General features: G+C 48.8%; 1 long non-coding RNA gene across 1 annotated transcript in view; it reads left to right on the top strand.

The window, feature by feature from the left end:
* Nucleotides 1-14,882: 14,882 nt before the first annotated feature.
* LOC138582643 (uncharacterized) overlaps nucleotides 14,883-16,600 on the top strand; it is an 86,279-nt gene continuing 84,561 nt past the window's right edge. Inside the window, exon 1 of the long non-coding RNA XR_011305056.1 lies at nucleotides 14,883-14,914. This is a non-coding gene — a long non-coding RNA (uncharacterized lncRNA). The remainder of the gene's footprint in view (nucleotides 14,915-16,600) is intronic.

Consider the following 16,600-nt stretch of genomic DNA (forward strand, 5'->3'; position numbering starts at 1 on the left):
TATACTCTTATTCGGACCAGAGCCGATAAATAGGGGCTACAGTAAACAATCACAAGAAAGAAAAGGGATCCCACACCCTCCCAGGGCCAGGGGTGCACACAATGTCCCTGGTTGACTTGCATATAATAATATCATGATGAAATAAAAATACAAATACATATAAATGGTGTCTAGTCAAAGGATCGACACCAAAGGGTCGACAGGTCAAAGGATCGAATTTTTTTTTTAAATTATATATTTTTTTGGGGTTTTCGTTTAGGGAAAAAAATTCGATCCTTTGACCTGTCGACCCTTTGGTGTCGATCCTTTGACCTCTCGACCCTTTTACTGTCGATCCTTTGACCTAGAACCCATATAAATACATACCATAAGTTAATTCCATCAATTCAACATCGGCAAACACATAAACTCAATTAAGACATTTTCATTTAATAAGTTCCCAGAAATATACAACTCCAAGTGCCATAGATATCTGGTTTCCACTGAACATCCTTCTCCACATATCTTCATGTTTTCAAAAATTCGAATCATGAAAGAATGTACCCAATATTTAATTTTTTAAATCATCCAAGGGTTTACAAGCTATACAAAACATGCTTCAAAGTCTCAATCTGATTTTTTTACAGATTCTCAGAGACATTGGAACATTCCACCAGGGTCCTATTACCCCACTTGTTTATAATGTATTGAGTCATTATAAAAAATAAAAGGGAATTGATGTGGGGGGAACAGGAGAGTGGGAGGTGGGTGGGATATTTATTAATTATCCTCATTTGTTTTCCCTTTGTGTCTGCTCTCTCATATTATGTTAGACCCTGGTGACGAAAATGTCTCCCTTTCTCAGCTATCTATTTCCACTGATGTGTGTGGTCTTTCACATTGATTAAATGGTGCTAGTAGTGTCAATAGAAGACCCAGATAGTAGCAGGTCGACCTTCGGTTTGCGATTTGCTACTCTGATCTCCAGAGGCCTTAACTCTCCCACTATTGCTTTGTTGTTGAAGAGATAATTTAAGAAAGTGGGTTTGTATATACTGTGTGTCCAGGGGACTCACTTCGTAAGGGACAGAAAGCAGTCTACTAAGGATGAGGAATTAGCATTATGCTTCTGGTGAGAGTAAAAAGGGAAGAGGTGCCATAATTGTGGGGGCAGGCTGTCGTTTAGGGGTGAACAAGGTTAAGTAGGTGAATTTTTGTGATCTTTGAGTACATTCATTACCTACCCAGGCCATATATTCCAGGTGAAGCCCAGGAGATTAAGAGGCGATGGTCGAACCCGGGCACCCACGAAGCCATGAAGGCTGCCGGCCCGCCCGGGAGCCATTCTGGACTGGCCCAATCTTAAAGGCACCGGACCACATGTGTGGGACGGTCTGAGGACAAGAACAAGAGCCGCCCGGTCCGGGCAGCGTGCGTGGGGCAGCACGTCCTGGCCACGCTGCTGTTGGCCGCCTTGAGCCCAGACGAGGAGGGCCCTTAAGAGAAGTCCTCCAGGACTGTGTATGCCAGGTGCGGCTCAGGAGGTGAAGATACAGTGACTTAGTCCAGACAGGGGCAATCTTAGAGGCCCTGAAATGCATGCGCCGGGTGTCCAAGACGAAGAACAAAACCCGCCCAGTCTGGTCCATGTGCATGGGGCAACCCAAACTGGGAGTCCTGGTCGTGCCTCTGTTGGCCAGTCTTGAGGCTATGCAAGGTGGTCCCTGAAGAGAAGTCCTCAGGGGCTGTGTATTTCAGGTGCAGTCTGGGAGTGAAGAGGGGTTGGTTGAAGTCCATCCTGCCCAGTCGGGCGGGTTGGTGAAGAAAAGTCTGAGACCATGAATAGATTAGTGACTGGGGCAGTCCACTCCAACCTGTTGGGCAGAGCAGTGAAGAGAAGTCCTGGGTCATCATGTTGAGCGACCGCAGTGAAGCAGGGAGCTCCGACATGCTGGCCAGAGCTCCGGGACGGGAGTAGCATGCCCTGAGTCACTCTGATGCAATGAGGAGAGGGGGCGGGGTTGCAGCAGTCCAGAAGCGCAGCGGGCATGGTAGTGATGATGGTGGTATTCCCATGACAATGGGGACGCCGCCTGAAGAGTTGAAGTTTGCTGGGGCATGGCAGTAATCACATGTCCCATCCCACAGTATGGGGCTGCCCAAAAAAACCTGAAGGGCTGTCGGCACAAATGTGATCATGGATGGCCCCCTAGAATCTGGGGGCACCATAGACATTAAAAGGAGCTGGGAGCTGCATGATGCAGTGATGGCAGGCCCCCTACGAATGGAAGCTGCCAAAGATTATTCAAGTTTACTGCAGGACTGGGGTGGTGAGTGCGGCGAGTCTCCACGGGCATGGGAGCCATCTGAAACATCACCTTGGCGTGGGTTGCATGGTGAGATCGAGTGGCACCACCTGGGTGGACAGGACCACCCTGAATAGCATCAGAAGCAGTAGCCTGGGGGGAACAACCCCATTTTTAATCAGGGGTTATTGTAATTGTAATTTTCCTATTTGTAAAGCACTTATACAGAAGTGAAGTGCTTCAAAGCGCTCCAAGGTGGGAGGGGAACATGGGAATACAGTAGTCATTCTTAGGCCTTGAAGTTTCCAAATGATCTAATAAAATTAACTAGCATACTAGGCCTGAGGTATTTCTACTAGTGCAAGTGCATGACAGGAGGGAAGCGGGTGAGGAGAAGAAAGGAGCATACAATCAATAGGCTGCTGTACTAGGCCTAACAAACTTGTCAGATAGTAGAAGTGCATGAGAAAGAGTGTGGAGAGCAGGAAGGCGAAGGGATAAAAAAGGACATATAGAACAATAAGCTACCGTACTAGGCCCGGCGACAATTAGATTGATTGATGATAGGTCATCATCAATAGTGCGCCAATGAACAAGTGTTTCATGCACAGCCGAGCTACGGAGGGGAGACAAAGACAGGACGGGAAAAAACAATCTTGTTATGCATATTGCATTCAAGGTCGTGCAAGTGCGCCAAGAGTAAGTGCGAGTGAGGGGGAGGGCGAACAAATGCACCCAGTCCATCAGGGGCCTGGGTTAATTGCAGAGAGGTTGCCCCTGACATGGAACATATTGTGAGTGCAGTAGTGCAAGGCAAAGTGCAGTGGCCCGGTGGCAAGTGTGGGACTGGTGAGGGAACATGGGCTCTGGAGGTGCACCAGGCGACCAGTCAGCAAAACGGAGCAGAGTTGGGGAGGATAAAGGATGAGGGATACAGGAGGGAGGAGAAAGGAGGCTAGTAGGGGAGAGGGAGAGAGAAAGAGGAAGAGAAGAGGAAGGTCTTGAGGAGTTTCCAGAACTTAAGGCGGTCCGGATCATGACGGAGAGAGGCAGGGAGGCTGTTCCAGAGGGAGGCACCTGTAGAGGAGAAAGTTCTACTCCCAAATCTCTGTTTGGAGAAACGGCTCACCTGCTGAGAGTTAGAGGAGGCAGAGTAGAGGGCTCTAGAAAAAGAGTATTTAGGAAGAGAGCGTTGTAGGTAGTGCAGGCCCTGGCCCCAGAAAGCCTTGTGGACTATACACAGGGACTTGAACTTGATTCTTACAGCCACTGGGAGCCATTGGAGGGATTTCAGCACTGGAGAGATGTGGTCCCTGGGCTTGAGGCAAAGGATAAGTCTTGCGGTTCTGTTCTGGATAAGTTGAAGAGGTCAAGGAGTAGAAGTAGGAAGATTGAGAAAGAGACTGTTGCAGTAGTTCTGTGTAGAGAGAGCCAGAGCTCTGGAGACAGTGAGCTGCTGGGGGAAAGTGAGAAAAGGCAGAATACCTCTGAGGAGGTGCAGCTGGTAGTGGGACTTTTTAGAGATGTCCGAGATGTGAGAAGGAGAGAGCAGAGTGGAAGATGACCCCCAGAGTTTTTGTCTCACTGGTGGGTGATGGTGCAAGACCCAGGGAGGTCGGCCAGAGTGCAGTGGGAAAGTAGGAGCAGGAGTCCCATTGAGGACAATCTCCGTCTTGCAGGCATTAAGGCAGAGATCATTGGCGGCACACCAGGACTGAATTACGGACAGACAGTCAGGGATGAGCGAGGAGGAGGAAGAGGCCAAGGGTAGCCTGAAGGAGAGCTGTGTGGCTACCGCATAACACTGAAAGTTGGAGGTGAAGGCAGAGATAGACCACCGAACCAACAAGGACAGCACCCAAGGATAAGAGGTACTGAGAAGGGGTGGCTGAATGCAGCAGTCACCCCTAGATAACCTAGTATATGTTTATATGTTATTGTTGGTTGTATGTTTAAATGTATCTTTATATCTGTGTATTTTTATTTTTATAGTTCTTTATAGTTAAAGTTATTAATAGGATAGTGGATGTTAATAATTAAGTAGGGGGATGTAAATAGTGTTGGGTAGTTGTGTAGAGAAGGGGAAAGGGATAGGAGTATTGTTTTTACCCTGGCGTGAGGTAGGTAATGGATATGGCAGCCTGCCAGATGCTACCTAGTGGAAGCGACCACTTCCTGGGGCCATCTACTGGCTCCCCTCTCCAGTGGGTGGTGTCAGGTATCGGTCATGGGTCTGTTCCGTCAGGTCCAATCTATGGGTCCCTCTCTGTACCTGTTAAGGAAGGGTGGGCTGATGGGGCAGATCCCTTTAGAAAGAACTGACGCCAGGGGATCTTAGAAGGGGAAAAGTGTTAGAAGGGAAGGCTTAGGAATGTGGAGAGGGGAGATCGAGACCTATCTCTGTTTCCTCTCCCAACAGACACTCGAGTCGGAAGAAGAGCCGGAGGAGTCAAGGCCTCCTGCACCATTTGGGGCCGGTATCCAGCACCCCCATGATGGACAAGTATGTTGAGCGGTATCCACTTCGTCAACCCTACAACCCAGGAGCAGTGAAAGCATTGCCCAAAGTGGATGAAGAGCCACAAGACGCGACCAAAGACACCTCCATTGACAGTCTCGACTAAAGCGCAAAGAAGCGGAGCTACAACGTCGTTAGAGACACTATGACATAGCAGCATTAAACATGAAGCACACGTGCCATCCGCTCATCGGGACATACACAAGCACCCAAATACACAAAGAACATATGCGTACAGCTCTATCAGCTAGGGGACGGATACACATACATACTGTCCACACGTTTATTATTTTGTCATTAGCTTGACCGCAGCAAAGCAGAAACCGCAAGAAGCAGTAGATCCTGAGAAAGCTTGCAGGTGCTTACATGAAAACTAACCCATGGAGCAGCAGGAGTCCCGTAGGGACTTGGCAGAGCCATGAACCATTAACCTAGGGACACTATAGATAGCACAATGTAGAAGCCTGTTATGGCCTAGGACAATGACAACAGAACGCAGACCCTCGGCTGAAGCTGAGCTCAGCGAATTCAGGTGGCACAGAAGAGCGAATGTGTGGGACACAGCCTGCTGCCAAGACCACCAAGATTTGAGGGACATTGCTTTCTCTGAACTACAGTAACACCGGCACAGTAAATATGAATACATCCGAGTAATTCAGAGCACCAGAGGCCCCAAACACGGTCTCTAGACATGTGACCCGTCGAGCCGATGATGAACCGAAACTAGCAACTGGAAAAGCAGAGCAGTCTCACACAGCCAGACAATTGCTTGCAACAAAGTTGCTACAGAGAAGCTTAGTGTTGCATGATGAGAATGAGCACTCTCATGGTCTTAGGTGGTGCGCACATGTTACAATGCAGACACATAGTTGTTCTTATTACCTTGAAAGGGTACACTTCGAGCTGAGTACCGACTTGGGTCCGAGGCCTGGGAGCGACAGTTCTAACCAATCACAATCCAGGACCTATAGGTGGGTAACGAGCGGCTAGAACAAATCACCATACCCTCACACTGCAACATTGTAGAAGTAGCACTTTTGGGGATGAACCAGACCAGCCAACTGACATGAGAGAACCAATAAACTAACAGCTATAGGGTCATCCATAGATGGACTGTCACTCAGCACCCAATCCACTTGTGCGATAGGTTTGCTGGAGAATGGCCCAATTTGTGACGTCATTGTGACGTGGATTTGATTAAAAACTGGCCTGTGAGCCAGTGTTCACCGAGATGCGCCAGGAGCTTACTCCTTGTTCGGATCCCTGTTGGTTTTGGCTGTAATAAACCACAGTTTGAACTTGCTGTCAATCTGGGCCTGCGTTCCTTTTGGAAATGGAAGGAGTTAGGCCTTTCATGAGTTCTGAATCAACAAACTCCTAGTAGCCCTGGGAGCTACCTGGGAGTTTTATCCTAACAAGTTTGTAGCAGAGAGGATGGTTGGTTGCGCCAGCCCAGCACCACCCCGACCCCTTAGCCGCCGAACCTGAGAGGCTGTGGGACCCTTGTGTGTATTTCAAGAACACAGAGAAATGCGTAACCGGACAAAGGCTGTCCGGAGCCGTTTGGAAATCATCCCGCCCAGAATCAGAGAGTTGTCCAGGCAGACCAGGATAGGGAGGCGAGCGTCTTGACGGGGGAGCCGGCAGCCGAGCAGCGCCAGTACAGCACGGAACATAAGTATTGGTCCAGACTAACAGCAAATGTGGGTGCGAGGGAGGGTGCATAGTAATGTGGGGCAACGGCGGGTATTGTTAAGTATTAGTGAAATATTGTCTTTCAGTGTGTTGTAACATTGTTTGGAAACGTTGTTGTGAGTAGGGACTGGAGCGGAGGTAGAAGTACCCCTTTTCTGTGTTTAGGCCACATTCAGGTTCCAGAAGAAAACTGCAAGCCGCCTATTGATAGCTTGATCCCCTGTCAGCATCGCGCCCTTACCATCCTTAATTCCTGCAATTAGTTGTCCGGCTGTCTATTCTTGAGAGCATCTAAAGGTGTTGTACCCCTTCACAATATTGTCTTGCCAGAAACTTTCTGAATCCTGGCAAAAAAGCTCTACCAGGTCCTGATACTGCAGTGTCATTAAATTAACTCACCACAATGGGCTCTATCTGGCGTCCCAGGGAGGGCTATGCGCATGAGTACTGCGGCATGGTCGGATATCGTCATAGGGAGGATCAAGCATGTCTCTACCAAGTGCATCATGGTACAGGGGAACCACCATTAATCGAGTCAGGAGTAACATTGGTGGTGAGTACATGTAGCTGTCGCCAGACATCGACCAGTGTGAGGTCTAAATTTAGGATTCGAAGCGTTTGAACTTTTTTTTGGGGATGATCCTTGCTGCATCTGTGTCGGGATAAACCTGTATTCCTGGGGACAAGAGCAACATTAAAGTCACCCCCCATGATCATAAGCCGCCCCATATATGGTGCACAGGTCATGAATAAGTGTGTGAACAAGCCAGGTGTGTCGTTGGTGGGACCGTATATATTAACAAGGGTAATGCGCTGCTGGAAAAGGGGCCCCTGCAAGAGAACAAAGCAACCTTCTCTGTCGGCTTCAATGGCGAAGATGGCGAGGGGGACCCATTGGTGTATCAGACTAGACACCCCTAATTTCCCATGTGATGGAGAGTGGACAGGCGATCCCACCCATCCCCTGCAAAGTTTAGCAGACTCCCTCACATCTAGATATGTCACTTGAAGGAAGATTATATCCCCCCACAAATCACACAGCAAGTCCATCAGGCGGCAGTGCTTGATGGGTGCCTGAGCCCTTGGATGTTATGTGATATGCAGTTAACTGAGGTAATCCATATGAAGTGTGGATGGGATTCACGCCGAGATCTTTCGCATGTGGAGGGCTATGGCTTGCACATTTTACCCAGGCAGTAAGCCCGGGCTGGCTCAGCACTCGAAGGTATGCGTAATGACAAAGGTTCCCATAATTTAAAAAAAAACATGCCCAATAATACAACACAACCATAAGCACTGGAGCTCAATGTCGAGGCTCCAATACAACCTAAAACCATAGAGCCCATGCAAGGGTGTGAACGGGCAAGACCTCCTGGTTCAAACGCCGTTCCTCGCATTCCAGTGCCCGCAGGGAGGGGGAACCAGCAATGTCATTTGTGTAGGACATGAAGACTATGTATGTTATGGGGAAAGGGTATAGATCCGGTGACAGGCTCCACAAAGCGTCTTGTCCCCATAAACATACATTTACGTGTTTACCTGATCAGATAGTTCCAGCTGCAAAGCTCACCAATCAGTATTAGTTTTAATTTTAGGCCCCGGTCTGGGGAGGCTCACTACCACTGCAACATCTCTGGCGTAAAGGATTGTCCTGGTGAGCCGAGCAGCTTTATTAATTTTGCTGTCCTCCATGAGGGTCAAAATACGGGGCAGGCCCCGAGCCAAAGCGCCACGTGGTCCTCATTTCACCAGTCCTTCCTGTCTGCATCGCAGCCCACAAGGTCTTTTCCCCACAAGGTCTTTTCCCCACCGTTCTCCGTCCATCTCGGGCCCCAGATTGGCATTGCGGTTGGGGGCGGTCGGGGCCGTCGTTCCGCTTGTGCTTTGTCATTGGCCACTGGAGTACAGTCTGAGGCGACACCCTCTTGTTGCCTCTTCTGGGTCCTGAAAGGAATGCCACTGCCGGTTGAGTCGGATGGAAACACCCAAAAAGACTGAATTAAAAAGTCTAAATGGAACATTTGATCACATTTTGGCTGAACGAAAAGTTTGAACGACTGAAAAATTCGATCAAATGCCCCATTTGGTGGCATTATGGTGAACAAAGGGAGCGGGGCTGTGGGGTGTTCCCCACACCCTTGTTCACCATAATGTTAGTAGGGGTTGCGGAGGTGTCCCGCGCACCCGTTCTCTTAAAGTAAAAAAAGAAAAAAAGAAACAAAAAGAAAAGGACCCTGCAACGCCTGTTCCCTATCACTTCTGTGATTGGGGACTGGTACAGGGACACAGCGAGTCGGCAGCACACAGCGGAGTGTGCTGCTGACAGGTAAGTAAAGGGGTGTGTGGGATTGGGGTATCCGAAATGGCCGCAGGAAGAAAACAGGAAGAAAAACCAAATGTTATTTTCGCACAAATAACATTCAGTCTTTTCTTCCTCAGACATTTCGGATACGGGAAATTCACCCGAATTGGAATTGGATGCATCATACCACCGGTAATTTGAGGTAGTGATTATGTTCAGTTCTCTTCAGCGCATGGAACAGTGGGTTGAAGGTCTGTATGCGTTTGGAGACCTCAGGTGAGCAATCATGAAAGATTTGGATGGTGGCGTTGTCTACTGGTAGTGTCCCTGCCTCTTGGAACGCCTTCAGGATCGCTAGTTTGTGATGGAAGTTCAGCAGGCACATTGTAATGGTATGCTGCCGGTCCCGAGGAGAGGCTTAGGTTTGGGGGCTCTGTGCACCCTTTCAATGGCATACGAGCAAGGGTTGTCCAGATGCAGCTGGTCCTGCAGGAAGCCATAGATGAATCCATCCATAACTGTTCCCTCAGTGTTTTCCAGAAGGCCCACAAGGCAAAGGCTGTTCTCCTGGTCTTTCAACTTGGCCTCCAGGTGCATATGGATGTAATATCACAATGTGTCCTCTAAAGAGCAGATACGCTGCTCATTGTCTGTGGTCGTTCCACCTGGGCGTTCAAACGGGCATTGACATCTTGCAATTCCTTCTTGATGTCTTGCACGGTGGTGTTGATCTCCTGCACCCGATGTCCAATAAGTTTAATTTCAATCAGTATGGCCTGCAGTTGCGTCTGGATGTTCAGCTTTGAAGGTCGCCTAGCCAATCCGTGCATTGGTGTGTTGATGGCTTTAATGTCCACCTGCTGTCAGATTTAGGGGCCAGAATTGTCTGTTGCATGCCCCCATGCCCCAGTTCAGCATAGTTAAATAAAGGGATGTGTCAATTGCCCTCAACGCGCTACCTGTGGGCATGGTATCAGAGATGCGCTATAGCAATGTACGCCTGATGGGGTTGGGGGCCTGGCCGGAGCTACAGGGGGCTCCTCTAGAGGCACGCCCAAGGCAACAGGATCAGTGCAAGATGGCAACCACAGGATCGCGTTGTGTTTGCGATATTGTTAGGCTATCTACCCCTACAACCTGGGGTGCTTATCATCTAGCTCCATCCTCTAGTAGTTGTTTGTTGGCATCTAGGTGGGGGTGCGGGGCGCTTGTACGTGAGCATTGTGTTTTGGCAATATGTCAGCAAGCAAAGTTCATAATGCAGGTATGACGCCTTCGCGCCTCATTGCTCAGTGCCCCTTCGAGCTGTGGGATACATTGGGAGCTACATGGGTGCTCAGATGAGGGCTCTGGAGCATGCGTCTACAAAGCAATGTTCAATAGGTTGTCCCAGTTGGTGGCCGCACTCCGCACAGCGTCTCCGCTGCACTGGAGAAGGGCACATCACACACGGTCCCCATGGGCTGCAGTGTCCGCTCCTCACCTCCATATACATGGCATTTCGGGTTGGGGCTGATGCAGCTCCTCATAGGTCATGGTCGCAGGCTGCTCCGGAGGCTCCGATAGGGGTTAGAGCTGTGTGTGCTGCAGCCCAGGCCTCCAACATGAACTCTGCTCGGTTTAGTCGCTGCTTTGCAGATTCTCCCGCTTGGCGTCAGCAAGTATGGGACGCTACTGCAAGGTCCCGAGGATCATCCGCTGACTTGCTACTCGGTGGGCCAGGGGACCATGACTGGCAGTTCATGCCGGGCGAGTGTAGGTCGCGTGTTGGAGTCTCCTGGCATCCGACCTCTGTCAGCGCTGGAAATCAGCTGGGGGATCCCCTAGCACTGCAACTGCAGATAGGGGCCATTAGTCGCACGATCAGGCAGTGTGATCCAGGGTAATTTGAAGCATTAGAGCCCGTTAGTTATGGAGTTCAATCAACCGGCAGCCATCTTGCTCAGGTACACCGCTCACCGCCTGTGGTTTTTTAACTTTGACTTGTCGTCAACCTATCACCAAATTGAGCTGCATGAATCGTCTTGCCATTTATCATCTTTTGTTACGCCTTTTGGAGCTTATATGTTCCGCAGGATGCCATTTGGGTTGGCATCTGCGGCAGCTGTTTTTCAAAGTTTGATGCATGAGTTGTTTGCTGGATTGGTGGTGGTAAATTGTTTTCAGGATGACATTTTGGTGTGGGGGAGGAGTGAGGACGAACACGATCAAAGAGTGCATGCAGTGTTGAGAGTGCTGCGTGAGGAGGGGTTAACAGTAAATAAGGCAAAGTGTCAGGTTAAGGTGCATTACATCAACTACCTAGAGCACACCATTTGTGAGGGGGCATCAGGCACAGGGAGCGGTTGGTCAATGTACTTAGGGCGTTACCGGTCCCTTTTTCCAAGGAACAGCTGCAATCAATTTTGAGGATGGCAGAATATTATGTAAAGTTTATACACAACTATGCATATAAAACGGTTCACGAGGGGTTTGCTGAAGAAGCATGTGATGTTTGACCCGCCTACCGAGTGTCAGACGGAATTTGACATGGTGAGGAAATTTGTAGATGCAGCACCTTCATTGGTGACTTTTGATGTGAGAGCCAGGATGGTGTTGACTGTGGATGCAAGTGAGATTGGTCTGGGCACCGTGTTGGCCCATTGGAGTGAGGGTGCATTCAGGCCAATAGCCTTCGCATCTAAGGTGTTGCGAGATCTGGAGTCAATACTCAGTGATTGAGAGGGAAGCGTTGGCCATGTGTTGGGCCTCAACGCATTTCCTGACATTGTTGTGGGGTTTACCTTATGTGATCAGAATGGACCATAAGCTTTTGGTACATGTTCTTAATCCTAGGGGGCTGGGCTCGGTCTTGCCCAGGATGGTGCAATGGATGGTGGGACACCAGGAATACAATTTTGTGGCGGAGTATGTTTCGGGTCAGTGGAATGCAGTGGCAGATTGCCTATCCTGCCTGCCTGTGCAGGCAGGTGGTAATGACAGCACAGTAAGTGAGTTTGGCAAGGGTCAGGCACAAGTGGCATGTGTGGTTCCGGCTATAGACAGGGAGGCGTGGTGGGAAGAGGTTGAGAAAGACGTGGAGCTGTCATGGCTAAGGAAGGTTCTTAAGGAGGGGTGGTCTGCGATCAGTTAGTTGGAATTGAGCGGAAGATACATTTTGGTTGCCACTGAACTTGCCGATGGGCCTTGGGGTATATCAAGGGATGACAGGTTGGTTCCCACCCCCTGGCGTGCAGGGAGCCAATGTAACTTTGGGCCATGAGGGGCATCTTGGGTCGACTTTGACTGAGGGAGTCTTATTGGTGGCCTGCTATGGATGGTGATGTTGAACGGACAGTGAGAGATTGTGTTCCTTGCACGGTTAGTGACAAAAGCCAGGTGGTAAGGGTGCAGCCTGTGCATCCTGTTTCTGTTCGGGATAATGTTTGGAGCAAGGTGACTCTGTATAGTATGGGACATTTTGAGGTTTTGGGTGGTGGTGACAGTATATCCTTGTTTTGATTGACTACACCTCAAGGTGGATGGAATTTTCCCCTGTGCGGATGGTGACCACTGAGAAGGTTGGAGGATTTATTAACAACGTTTTTGACAGAGAAGGGGTGCCGGATTGCGTAGTCACTGATAATGGGATTCCGTTCATTTCAAGAGAGATGATGGACTTTTTGAGGGAAAGAGGTGTTGTGCATCACAGGACAGCATTGTACAATCCCAGCACCAATGGGTTAGTGGAACATGCCAACAAATTTGTCAAGGAGGCAGTTCAGTTATCTTTGGTGAATAGGCTCGATTGCAGGTCTGTTTTGGTGGAGGCTGTGAAGGTGCACAGGGACACTCCCAGCAGCTTGACGGGTTGTTCTCCTTTTGAGCTCATGAGGGGTAGGCTTCCTGGTGCAAGGATCTGGCCTGTTTGGATGGGGGTACTCCGTCGAAGGTGGATTTGAGACACGTGGTGATGTTGGCGAGCGAGAACCAGAAGGCCACTGCTGATAAGCTCAACAAGGGACAGTGCAAGAGCGTTGTTTGCATGGGGGATGTGGTGAGAGTCAAGAGTCCTCGGTTTGTGAGGAAGGGGCTACCAGTGTTTCTACCTCTGAAGAAGGTTGTGGGTGTTGATCACAGGTATGTCAGGTTGTCTGATGGTACGGTTTGGAGTAAACAGAGGATTGCGTTGCAGGATGTGTCGGGTGCATGGTGGACCGACTATGGGTTCCTTGGGGTGATGGTGTTTCTAGTTTTCAGGACTTGCTCACGAATGGTAGGCTGGGAGGTGGAGTGTCTGGTACTGTGGTTGGTGTGGGTGGTATGTCTGGTACTGTGGTGGGTGGTTCGGGGTGCTCTGCTCCTGCTGACGTGGGTTCAAGAGTGGTGATTGGGGCTTCGACATGTTCTGAAGATATGGTATTGGTTCAGCTGCTCCGACAAGCGAGGCAGCGCATACTTCGGGGAGGCTAAGGCATGCCCCTAAAATGTTGGATGATTACGTTTGTGGGTGAGTGTTTTTGGTGGTGTTTGAGGTGTCTGATTTAGGGGTGATTTGGGGGTATCAAATGTTGTTAATTCGATGTTCTAATGTTGTTAATTTGATGTTAGTTTTTCTTCTTCTTTTGTATTTTCGTTTCTTTCATTTTCTTTTCCTTTGCTTTTCTTTTCCTGTTCTTTTCCCGTTTCAGTACTTTCCTTTTCTTAGCAGGGGCGGTGGGAGAACGTCCTGGGGAGAGCACTTGTGGTCACGGGGCAACCAGCAGTGCTGGGTCCATTGAGGCACCAGCCACGCTGCTGCTGCCCTTCAGCGGAGTCGCTGGCCCTGCTCGGTGACACAGGGAAGGCAGCAGGGTCCCTGTGATGCCGAGTTGGCACGCAGGTCTGCTCGAGGGCATGCTGATGGTTGGAAAGGAACAGCAGGGGAATAAGCTGTGCCGTGCGGGGGCTCCGTGGGGAGCCGTACACACCTTATAACTTCAGCAAAAATAAAGGCAGGTACTTGTCACCACTTAGGATGGCTTCCTCCTGTTCAAGCCAGATTTGGAAAAGGCCAGATTTCTCCAACATACCTTAGACCCCAACGGGGCATGTGTTATGTCAACCCAAATATGGCTTAAATAGACCCAAACACAGCACAGTTGTTCTAGCTGGTATGCACTTATGCTGGGCTTTGTTTTCTGTTGTGGAATGCTTCTCCTCTTTAGTGGAGAGACAGTTGGATCTTAAGCAACTTCGGTATGGAGATGTCGCACCCGGTTGCCCAATGATGTGATTCCAAAAGAAGGTTCTTGTTACTTACCTACTCCGTATTCGTTACTGCAATACATCTTTACAGACGCTATGGCAAGCACTGATCACACCAAACCTGAACTGTTTGGGTCAACCCAGACAGCTGGCAGCAAAATTACCTGCCAATGCCTGGTCCTACCCACAAGCGAATCCCCCTATAGCTGATCATTTACCACCCTCCTCCCAGTGCAAGGTCCCACTCATCCCCTCAAGCTAGAGGTAATAATGCTCAGATGAGGGGTGCACCAGTAGCTTAAGTATTTGTGAAGTGGTTTGGACACAGGACAGATCTAAGAATACTCACCCTGTTCAGTAAGAATGCCAATGCTCCATGGGGAATTTGCACTGAAGTTAATATATTAAACCTAAAAGGTATTGACACTCTGCCCAACTTACTCCCTCTAGGATGGGGACCCCCTGCAGGGATACTAAAGGCCACCTCACAGTGCCCTGTCAAACGAATTGTTCACCTCCCACTGGATGAACGTATTCATATGTGCCTTCCATATTGTGGTTTCATTTGTATTCCATCTGCTGGTTTCTGACCTCACACATCTCCTGTTTCCCAGTACCTGGCCCCACCAACATTTTATCTTGCAGTCCAAATATTGTTTAATCGAAATCTTAGTGGAAGACTACCTGTCCATCATTCACCACTCCAGCCTCCTTGTAATGATCTCCACCCCCACCAACGCAATTCTGGAACTCATTTCACAAAGTGGTCCCAGAACCCAAGAATGGAACCTTGGGGCATAGTCCTTCCTTTGTGACTCAGGTCTCTAGCTGGGAAGAACTGATCTCCAGGGAAACCACATCCAGCAAAGAGCAGCGAAGTCAGCAGAGGTACGTTACAAATGGGTTATGACAGGATGCTGTTGTAGAGTAGTTCTACCCAGAGATGTTGCTACTTTTATCCTCCGCACCCAGGTCTCCTTCTTGTGGAATCTCAGTTCTGGTGGGCATTGGATGCCACTGAAACCAGCTAAGTCAGTAGCAAAGATCCATGTCCAAAAGACAAAATACACAGATGGCAAAAGTGTGTCATGGGAATTCTCTTGTTGGAAAGAAATTATTTTGGTATGATGAATATTTAAGATTAAAGTTTTTGAGTATGTAAATAGAATTTGTTTCACATATCAGTTACAACTGGTGTTTAACCCCTAATGTTAAAAGTTAAGGAACCAGAGGCATATGCATTGATGCTCATCTTATGACACATTATAGCCAATGGGAACATCACGATTAATAACTACCTGGTGTATCCTATGCCGAGCTAGCATACTCTCTCTCTCTCTCTCTCTCTCTCTCTCTCTCTCTCTCTCTCTCTCATCTTCTCTTTCACTCCCTATCTGTGATTTTGTGTGAGAGCCTCATTGAGCTCTCTTCTCCTTTTCTCTTCTCCCCCAAAGTGTCCTAGGATAAAAGGGTATGGGGGGCTGAGAGGGGGTGTTGGGCTGTAGCTGTCCTGAAAGGCTCACTTTGTTTTAGTAATCGTTTGCATTATCAAATTTGCGCTAAGGCATCTCAGTGACTTTTGGAAACGAGGGGCTGAGAGAAACTGTGGGCTTTATATGCAGGGTGAACAGATTTTTTTCAAAAGTAGAATCCCGGGACCATCAACAAAAAGTAGGATTACCCTTTGACAGGGGCTGCCAACACAAAGGTAGGACTGCACTTCAGAGGAGCAGGGAGGTGGTGGAGGTCAGATATAGGATGCTTTCTAGTTTGTAGTGACATAACTTTGGGAGAATCTGCATAGCTTGGCATGCTAATGAGTTCATCTGAATACAAAAAAAAACGATTTGCCCAACCGCAAATCATGCCATTCCAGTGGTATTGTATTCAAATGAATTCAAAATGTGCCAGTGCACAATTCATTTGCTCTGTTATTTGGAGAGATGTGCAGGCAGAGAGGCACTCTGATCGGTAATCAGAAGTGGCAGTTCTTAGCAGAGTTCCATATAAGGAGGGGTGGTTTCTGCAGTTCCCTGCAGTCGGTCCGCTCATCTCCCCTAACAAATAGCTTTCTCCATGTTTACTAGACCCCCTAAGCCGTTCCTGACATCAGCACAACATGCGAAATTGGAGGGGAGTTGTTTTTATGGTGAGAAATAGAATGAGAACAGCAGCAATAGAATCATCCTCCAGTATGGGATTCGGCCTGGCATTTAGAGATATATATTTTCATCACATGTGTCCTGTTGGAATGACGCCTTCACTCACAGGGTGAATTTTCTGTACGGAGGAGGTCAAGGAGACATGGACAGGTTTTGCCAGAGGTGATGGGGTGCAGAGTTCTGACATACATTATAAGGAACCGGCGGACTAACCTACACGCTCTAAAACTTTTGATTGTCTGTGTTTCATTAATTGTGTGAGCGTGTGTAAATACTGTAACAAGTGTGCACGTTCAGAAGCACTACCAAATAATTAGTGGCCTGCATCCCAAATTAAACATTACCTTGGTGCACACAAATAACAGACCATTGATTGTAATCTAAGTGTGACCCTTTCCAAGTAGGAAGGGCA

This window comes from Ambystoma mexicanum, chromosome 3q, assembly GCF_040938575.1.
Source record: "Ambystoma mexicanum isolate Mex_15411 chromosome 3q, UKY_AmexF1_1, whole genome shotgun sequence".
Classification (NCBI taxonomy): domain Eukaryota; kingdom Metazoa; phylum Chordata; class Amphibia; order Caudata; family Ambystomatidae; genus Ambystoma; species Ambystoma mexicanum.